This window comes from Cherax quadricarinatus, chromosome 69 (assembly GCF_038502225.1).
Source record: "Cherax quadricarinatus isolate ZL_2023a chromosome 69, ASM3850222v1, whole genome shotgun sequence".
Classification (NCBI taxonomy): Eukaryota; Metazoa; Arthropoda; class Malacostraca; order Decapoda; family Parastacidae; genus Cherax; species Cherax quadricarinatus.
In genome coordinates, this window is record NC_091360.1 from 4,705,439 (window position 1) to 4,716,247 (window position 10,809).

Consider the following 10,809-nt stretch of genomic DNA (forward strand, 5'->3'; position numbering starts at 1 on the left):
TGTCTCCATTCACTCCTATCAAACACGCTCACGCATGCCTGCTGGAAGTCCAAGCCCCTCGCACACAAAACCTCCTTTACCCCCTCCCTCCAACCCTTCCTAGGCCGACCCCTACCCCGCCTTCCTTCCACTACAGACTGATACACTCTTGAAGTCATTCTGTTTCGCTCCATTCTCTCTACATGTCCGAACCACCTCAACAACCCTTCCTCAGCCCTCTGGACAACAGTTTTGGTAATCCCGCACCTCCTCCTAACTTCCAAACTACGAATTCTCTGCATTATATTCACACCACACATTGCCCTCAGACATGACATCTCCACTGCCTCCAGCCTTCTCCTCGCTGCAACATTCATCACCCACGCTTCACACCCATATAAGAGCGTTGGTAAAACTATACTCTCATACATTCCCCTCTTTGCCTCCAAGGACAAAGTTCTTTGTCTCCACAGACTCCTAAGTGCAACACTCACTCTTTTTCCCTCATCAATTCTATGATTCACCTCATCTTTCATAGACCCATCCGCTGACACGTCCACTCCCAAATATCTGAATACGTTCACCTCCTCCATACTCTCTCCCTCCAATCTGATATTCAATCTTTCATCACCTAATCTTTTTGTTATCCTCATAACCTTACTCTTTCCTGTATTCACCTTTAATTTTCTTCTTTTGCACACCCTACCAAATTCATCCACCAATCTCTGCAACTTCTCTTCAGAATCTCCCAAGAGCACAGTGTCATCGGCAAAGAGCAGCTGTGACAACTCCCACTTTGTGTGTGATTCTTTATCTTTTAACTCCACGCCTCTTGCCAAGACCCTCGCATTTACTTCTCTTACAACCCCATCTATAAATATATTAAACAACCACGGTGACATCACACATCCTTGTCTAAGGCCTACTTTTACTGGGAAAAAATTTCCCTCTTTCCTACATACTCTAACTTGAGCCTCACTATCCTCGTAAAAACTCTTCACTGCTTTCAGTAACCTACCTCCTACACCATACACTTGCAACATCTGCCACATTGCCCCCCTATCCACCCTGTCATACGCCTTTTCCAAATCCATAAATGCCACAAAGACCTCTTTAGCCTTATCTAAATACTGTTCACTTATATGTTTCACTGTAAACACCTGGTCCACACACCCCCTACCTTTCCTAAAGCCTCCTTGTTCATCTGCTATCCTATTCTCCGTCTTACTCTTAATTCTTTCAATTATAACTCTACCATACACTTTACCAGGTACACTCAACAGACTTATCCCCCTATAATTTTTGCACTCTCTTTTATCCCCTTTGCCTTTATACAAAGGAACTATGCATGCTCTCTGCCAATCCCTAGGTACCTTACCCTCTTCCATACATTTATTAAATAATTGCACCAACCACTCCAAAACTATATCCCCACCTGCTTTTAACATTTCTATCTTTATCCCATCAATCCCGGCTGCCTTACCCCCTTTCATTTTACCTACTGCCTCACGAACTTCCCCCACACTCACAACTGGCTCTTCCTCACTCCTACAAGATGTTATTCCTCCTTGCCCTATACACGAAATCACAGCTTCCCTATCTTCATCAACATTTAACAATTCCTCAAAATATTCCTTCCATCTTCCCAATACCTCTACCTCTCCATTTAATAACTCTCCTCTCCTATTTTTAACTGACAAATCCATTTGTTCTCTAGGCTTTCTTAACTTGTTAATCTCACTCCAAAACTTTTTCTTATTTTCAACAAAATTTGTTGATAACATCTCACCCACTCTCTCATTTGCTCTCTTTTTACATTGCTTCACCACTCTCTTAACTTCTCTCTTTTTCTCCATATACTCTTCCCTCCTTGCATCACTTCTACTTTGTAAAAACTTCTCATATGCTAACTTTTTCTCCCTTACTACTCTCTTTACATCATCATTCCACCAATCGCTCCTCTTCCCTCCTGCACCCACTTTCCTGTAACCACAAACTTCTGCTGAACACTCTAACACTACATTTTTAAACCTACCCCATACCTCTTCGACCCCATTGCCTATGCTCTCATTAGCCCATCTATCCTCCAATAGCTGTTTATATCTTACCCTAACTGCCTCCTCTTTTAGTTTATAAACCTTCACCTCTCTCTTCCCTGATGCTTCTATTCTCCTTGTATCCCATCTACCTTTTACTCTCAGTGTAGCTACAACTAGAAAGTGATCTGATATATCTGTGGCCCCTCTATAAACATGTACATCCTGAAGTCTACTCAACAGTCTTTTATCTACCAATACATAATCCAACAAACTACTGTCATTTCGCCCTACATCATATCGTGTATACTTATTTATCCTCTTTTTCTTAAAATATGTATTACCTATAACTAAACCCCTTTCTATACAAAGTTCAATCAAAGGGCTCCCATTATCATTTACACCTGGCACCCCAAACTTACCTACCACACCCTCTCTAAAAGTTTCTCCTACTTTAGCATTCAAGTCCCCTACCACAATTACTCTCTCACTTGGTTCAAAGGCTCCTATACATTCACTTAACATCTCCCAAAATCTCTCTCTCTCCTCTGCATTCCTCTCTTCTCCAGGTGCATACACGCTTATTATGACCCACTTCTCGCATCCAACCTTTACTTTAATCCACATAATTCTTGAATTTACACATTCATATTCTCTTTTCTCCTTCCATAACTGATCATTTAACATTACTGCTACCCCTTCCTTTGCTCTAACTCTCTCAGATACTCCAGATTTAATCCCATTTATTTCCCCCCACTGAAACTCTCCTACCCCCTTCAGCTTTGTTTCGCTTAGGGCCAGGACATCCAACTTCTTTTCATTCATAACATCAGCAATCATCTGTTTCTTGTCATCCGCACTACATCCACGCACATTTAAGCAACCCAGTTTTATAAAGTTTTTCTTCTTCTCTTTTTTAGTAATTGTATACAGGAGAAGGGGTTACTAGCCCATTGCTCCCGGCATTTTAGTCGCCTCATACGACACGCATGGCTTACGGAGGAAAGATTCTTTTCCACTTCCCCATGGACAATAGAAGAAATAAAAAAGAACAAGAGCTATTTAGAAAAAGGAGAAAAACCTAGATGTATGTATATATATATATGCATGTGCGTGTCTGTGAAGTGTGACCAAAGTGTAAGTAGGAGTAGCAAGATATCCCTGTTATCTTAGCGTGTTTATGAGACAGAAAAAGAAACCAGCAATCCTACCATCATGCAAAACAGTTACAGGTTTTTGTTTCACAGTCATCTGGCAGGACGGTAGTACTTCCCTGGGTGGTTGCTGTCTACCAACCTACTACTATAGTATGTATATATATATATATATATATATATATATATATATATATATATATATATATATATATATATATATATATATATATATATCTCATGTGTGTGTGTGTGTGTGTGTGTGTGTGTGTGTGTGTGTGTGATTGAGAAGGTCTATGCTGCTCCCTCTAGCTAAAATGAGTTTCGACTAGAAACAATTTAGAACATGCGCTGTCTGAGAACTGTTGAACCAGCCTTCAGGGTAAGTGAAGCCTTTTGCCTTTGCTGTAACAGCCATAGCTGTCTGATACATCTACTTCTCGTTCACTAACGGATATAGACAAGTAAAAAGAGGAAAAAATAGAAAGTCACTGACAAACGAGTGCAGGCAGAGACTAAGGGATACAGACTCAGAGGTATTGATAAAGAGGAATATGCAGGTGCTCATGGATCTCTTTTCAATGCAAATCACTCAAAAATTTCTATAATGAACAAACATGGCAGCTCTTTGAGTCCTCACCCAAAAAGAACATGAAAAGAAGAGCACAGAGGAGAAATCCCTTCAGGTATGGATCAAAAACCGATTTTTGGGAAGAGTTCGCGTGTCAATAGTCAATCATAACAGAGTGTAATATATGAAAGAGAGAGAGAGAGAGAGAGAGAGAGAGAGAGAGAGAGAGAGAGAGAGAGAGAGAGAGAGAGAGAGAGAGAGAGAGAGAGAGAGATGTGCTTGTTCATCAGGGCACAATGGTCTCCACACGTCACTGACCATCACAACAGAGTGAGGGGAAGACAACTCGCCTGGACAGGCGGCTGTGTATAGTGTGTGTACGCACCTAATTGTACTCACCTAATTGTGGTTGCAGGGGTCAAGACTCAGCTCCTGGCCCCGCCTCTTCACTGGTCGCTGCTAAGTCCTCTCTCTCTCTCTGCTTCCTGAGCTTTGCATTGCCTCGTCTTAAAGCTATGTATGGTTCCTGCCTCCACTAAATCACTTGCTAGACTATTCCACTTTCTGACAATTCTATGACTGAAGAAGTACTTCCTAACATCCCTTTGACTCGTCTGAGTCTTCAGCGTCCAGTTGTGACCCCTTGTTTCTGTATCCCTTCTCTGGAACATCCTGTCTCTGTCCACCTTATCTATTCCACGCAGTATTTTGTATGTCGTTATCATGTTTCCTCTGACCCTTCTGTCCTCCAGCGTTGTCAGTCCGATTTCCCTCAACCTTTCTTTGTAGGACATTACCCTGAGCTCCGGCACTAACCTTGTTGCAAACCTTTGCATTTTCTCTAATTTCTTGACGTGTTTGACCAGGTGAGCGCGCGCGCGCGTGTGTGTGTTTGTGTGTGTGTGTGTGTGTGTGTGTGTGTGTGTGTGTGTGTGTGTGTGTGTGTGTGTGTGTGTGTGTGTGTGTGTGTGTGTGTGTGTGTGCGCGCGCGCGAGTGTATGTGTGTGCATGTGTGAGTGTTTGTGTATGAGTGTGTGTGAGAGAGTACTGACTGTAAAATCATCTTATTGTAACCTCAATGGCCGAGTGATTACATCGTTCGTTCTTCTGATTGCTTGGATCATTATATATATACATATATATATATATATATATATATATATATATATATATATATATATATATATATATATATATATATATATATTCCTATAAATAGGGAGAAAAAATGACGTTTCAGGAGAATGATGTCTTCTGTATTGCTATAGTAAGGGGTGACTGTCTTGTTAGAATGAAAAAAAAATAATGATTTAACTGTTAGTTTTATTATACTCACGAGGGATAACCCACATCATTAGGGTCGTTATTAACTGACTGGATCTGGTAATATCAATAAATGAAATTGAGAGAAAAAGTTAATAATGTACGGAATTCCCTAAGGAACCCATGATGGGTACGTGTGGATGTCAATTAACTAATGCAAGTGAACTCAGAGAGAGAGATAAAGTCAGTTGATCAAATGAAAATGCTGGCCCACAGATGGCTCCAACTTCATCCTGTTCCCTACTTGTATGTCTCATAATAAAAATACTTTCAAATGAGCTGATGTAGGTAACAGCTCTTAGCTTGCCAATAAAGTTAGGAATCCTTAACCTGTAAATAGCTTGTCAATAAAGCTAGGGATCCTTAACCTTGTCAAACCCTGTGTAAAAAAAAAATAGAGAGAGAGAGAGAGAGAGAGAGAGAGAGAGAGAGAGAGAGAGAGAGAGAGAGAGACATACAGAAACAGACAGAGACACAAAGAGATTATCTATAAGAAATCTGTGCAAAACTCGGGTTCTTTACTACCGAAGCGTTAATGGTACATATCAGGCATCGTCAGTAGAATTCAATGATAATATGACTCAGGGGAAGGTTGAAACAAAGATATACTTTTAAGGTGATCAGTTCCTCAGCTCTAATAAAAGATGGTCAGCCCCTTGGCAAAGGACCAGGATGCAATTATGCAGGGAATTACAAAGACGCGAGAGACAGATCCTTTGATATGATGCTGTGGTACAGTGATCTCAGTACTGTGCTCCCACACACATGAACATGATTGATACTGTACACACAGGTGGTATGAGGAGACAAGGGTGAAGCAACGAGGCTAAAGCGGTTCAATTAGCAGCACAGTAAACAGGACTAACGAGCACAGGTAACGCCAGGAAATAGGCCGGCCTTTCTTTCACTGTATACAGAGAGCGTTCACTTACAGACGCTGCTTTAGCGTTGATGTCTATTGCGTTATCAGACGTAAGCCTACCGTTTATTTTCGGTATTGGTGATTAAATACAGTACATTTTTGACAAGTGGTGGGAGAGAACAAAGGAATACTTGTGGAATCTCACCACACGTATGATACACAACTCATTTTTATAGTTACTTACAAAGTGGAATAAGCGAAACGAAGAAGCGAAACGAAGAAGCGAAACGTTATCCCAATAAAAATTTGTTTCGTAACTTTTGTTTTGATGGTGATTGAGGGTCGAAAGGTGCAGTTAAAGAAGCTTTAAATAGTCTGCATTTAAATGCGGATTTAAAAGAGATCTCTGAACTGCATACCAATGTTAGACTGAAGTTTAAGAGGCGAGCAAAGAGCTGGAATTCAAAGCGCGCGCACGCACGCACGCACACACACACACACACACAGAAAGTACAAAGGTTTGCAACAAGGTTAGTTCCAGAGCTAAGGGGAATGTCCTATGAAGAAAGATTAAGGGAAATCGGCCTGACGACACTGGAGGACAGGAGGGTCAGGGGAGACATGATAACGACATATAAAATACTGCGTGGAATAGACAAGGTGGACAAGGACAGGATGTTCCAGGGAGGGGACACAGAAACAAGAGGCCACAATTGGAAGTTGAAGACACAAATGAGTCAGAGAGATAGTAGGAAGTATTTCTTCAGTCATAGAGTTGTAAGGCAGTGGAATAGCCTAGAAAATGACGTAGTGGAGGCAGGAACCATACACAGTTTTAAGACGAGGTTTGATAAAGCTCATGGAGCGGGGAGAGAGAGGGCCTAGTAGCAACCGGTGAAGAGGCGGGGCCAGGAGCTAGGACTCGACCCCTGCAACCACAAATAGGTGAGTACAAATAGGTGAGTACACACACACACACACACACACACACACACACACATACACACACACACACACACACTCCTCCTCAATGCTTCATGATCCGAGGAGCTTTCATCTTGCAAATCGCGTATTCAAGTTGCGTGCATAAAACGGCAAGAAATGCAGGAAAAGTCGCGATGAGAGGGGCAGAGGAAGTCGACAGGGAACGGTTAAGTCTACCTGAGTTATTGTGCCTTGCAACATGCAACAAGACGAGGGAGGGAGTAAGATGGGGTGAGGGAGGAGAGACTTCTTCTTCTTATTATTATTATTATTATTATTATTATTATTATTATTGAAAGCGTCGAATACCAAGAGAGATATTCCCTCCAGAATGATACTATCTCACTCAATAACCTAAATATTATCTCCTATGCATCATTTTCAGCCCAATAACCTTCAAAAAAATATTATTGCAAATTATAAGATTTTATATTATAGATCTCTATATAACTTATTATTATAGGACTTTAAATTATATTGTTGTATATTACACCTCTTTATATTATAGGTCTTTAGGTCTATACATTAAAGTTGTTTATATTATAGGAGCTTATATTGTCACTTTCTATTATATGTCCTTTTATTATAGGTCTTACAATTGTAAGATATGAAATATAAAGAAAAAAGTCACAGGAAATTGGGAATTAACAATTATGGGCGGGGTCATGATCCGTGGAAGTAGAGCTAGTCTCCATTTCCACAGATTCAGTTTGACTGCCTCCTATTCCCCAGGAAGTGTGTGATTTTAACCGGTTTATTTATGCTTGCCCATAAATAATAATAATAATAATAATAATAATAATAATAATAATAATAATAATAATAATAAGAATAACCACAAAATTATACTATTTTGAATTCTTGCTTCAGTGTATGGAAAATCTTTCTTCCGTATATTTATTTTACTTCCACGTAAGTGTCTGATGCGTCCGTATACGTGTTTCTTGCTTCCATGTACGTGTTTCTTGCTATGTACGTATTTCTTGGTTTCAAGTACGTGCTTCTTTTTCAATATACATGTCTCAGAGATATTAATAAAATACAGCATTAGTGAAAGATATTATACAGTAACTATGTCATCTTTTAAATGAATGTGCAATGTGCACAAATTACTAATATATATATATATATATATATATATATATATATATATATATATATATATATATATATATATATATATATATATAATCATATGGATACACAAATGTTGAGGAACTGGGCCCTCAAAGAATTAACAGGGATACAACCGGATTTATATGCACAGTTTGTCTTATTCCTTGCAAGCTAATAGTTATAAAATAGACTTACTCTTGTTGAGCTGCACTCTTGACTAAATCTATTATATATTTTTTAAGGAACTAGAATGTAGACTACAAATATTTTCGTTAAGCAGCAGCACAAAATAGGCAGAAGCTTTATCTTGATCAGAGAGATAATTTGACATTGTCAATAGGCAGCAACACGGTCTTTCCATCCGTCTGTCGCGTCCTCTGAGGGAGTCGAAGAGAAATGTGTGGGGCATCGAGGGAAGGGGATAAAGTTTGTGTTGGTTGTGCCTTCAATAAATCACTGACGATGGAAATTAAGAACCGGACCTTGTCAAGGGCAGCTGCTGCTGCCTACGTCAGGGACAATTTATGTGATATGCCGCTGAGAGCGACGCTAGAGGTTAAGCAAGAGCCAGGGACGGTCACAGAATTATTTTCATAGTTTGATTTGGTGTTCACAGAAATGAGATAATTACAAAACACACACAAACGCGCGCGCGCACACACACACACACACACACACACACACACACACACACACACACACACACACACACACACACACACTCGAGGTGAGTTTAAGGGAAATCGACCCGAGGACACTGGAAGACAGGGGAGATAGGGGGGATGCAATAACGACATATAAAATACTGAGATGAATCGACAAGGTGGACAGAGACAGGGTGTTCCAGAGATAGAACACAACAACAAGGGGTCACAGTTGGAAGTTGAAGACTCAGATGAATCACAGGGATGTTAGGAAGTATTTCTTCAGTCACAGAGTTGTCAGGAAGTGGAATAGTCTGGGAAGTGATGTAGTGGAGGCAGGATCCATACATAACTTTAAGAAGAGGTATGATAAAGCTCATGGAGCAGGAATAGTGACCTAGTAGCGACCAGTGAAGAGGCGGGGCCAGGAGCTGTGAATCGACCCCTGTAACCACAACTAGGTAAGTACACACAAACACACACACACACACACACAGTTTTAAGAAGTACAATAAGGCTCTTGGAGCAGGGAGAGAGCGGACCTTGTAGCAAAGCAATCAGCGAAGAGGCGGGGGCCAGGAAGTAAGACACGACCCCCTGCAACCACAAATGAGTACACACACACACACACACACACACACACACACACACACTTTCCTTCTCACCTGAACCCCAGTCTCTATAATCCCGTTACAGACCACCACATAATGCACACAGTCTCATTGTACCCGACAACTCTGCAGATGGAAAGAGCATATAGGCAGACATACTAAAGAAATATGTAGGACAGAAAGGCAATAACACTACTTATTATATAAGTAAGAGTTATCATTAATAAGCACAGAGTTCATCTATTGCAAAAATAATGAGAAAGGAAATCATTACATTGTCAACACCATAGCAAGACGAAAGTTAGATTGCAAACCATCCTCAGTTAAGATATGAAATAACTTACGGGAACGAGAGGAGACATTATAGCGACCTGGATTACCTGGAGAGATTACCTGGAGAGAGTTCCGGGGGTCAACGTCCCCGCGGCCCGGTCTGTGACCAGGCCTCCTTAGGTCAGTGTCCCAGGATGCGACCCACACCAGTCGACTAACACCCAGGTACCCATTTTACTGATGGGGAACATAGACAACAGGTGGAAAGAAACACGTCCAATGTTTCTACTCTGGCTGGGAATCGAACCCAGGCCCTCACCGTGTGAAGCGAGAGCGTTAACCACCAGGCCACCAGAGCCCACAGAGCGACAATACTAGATTTAATATAAAGAACAAAATGCACAATTCTGTGACTGGAAGAATGCACAAATAATTCGCACACAGAATACGAAAACTTACGACGACGTTTCGGACCGACTTGGTCCATTTACAGTCACACTAACACAAAATTTAATATTCACCATTGAAGCCTCAGACAATGAGAACCAGTTGGGGGTCATACAGCGCCAGTGACATGGAAAGTAATCAAGTTTGATCCGGGGAAGGAGAGGTGCAGCTTTAATACCTAGAATCAAGAGCCCTTCATTAGCATCATGACACTTCCACTAAAGCTATATTTCCTGCATATTATTCCATCTAATCTCTTAATAACACCACTACAATGCTTCCCTCATTAATTCATGGAATTAGTCCTCTCCTCTCCTTCCTCGGATCATTCCAAAATACATCCCATTCCCCATTACTATTTCAGAGCAAGCCTCATAAATATAATTTAAAATTTGCCTCGTTGATTCAACTCGAAAAAAACGAATACAATAAATATGTTTTAGGAGGTAAACAAAGGGTAATTAGGACAAATTGAAAACAATTACTGGTAATGGTATATCTCGTGAAAGAATTTGTGAAGCATTATTGGAACCACTGGCGGTGTTAGGATACGTGGTGACTGGTCATGACTCGTCATGACCAGTCATGACCCGCTATAGTCGGTGAGGTAGTCGTGTTGATGCTGTCGTTGTTGAGGTAGTTGTTGTCGTTGCTGAGGTTGTTGTTGTCGATGATGAGGTTGTAGTTGTCGTTGATGAGGTTGTTGTCGTTGCTGAGGTTGTTGTCGTTGTTAAAGTAGTAGTTTTTGTCGTTGCTGAGGTTGTTGTCGTCGTTGTTAAAGTAGTTGTTTTCGTTGTTAAGGTAGTAGT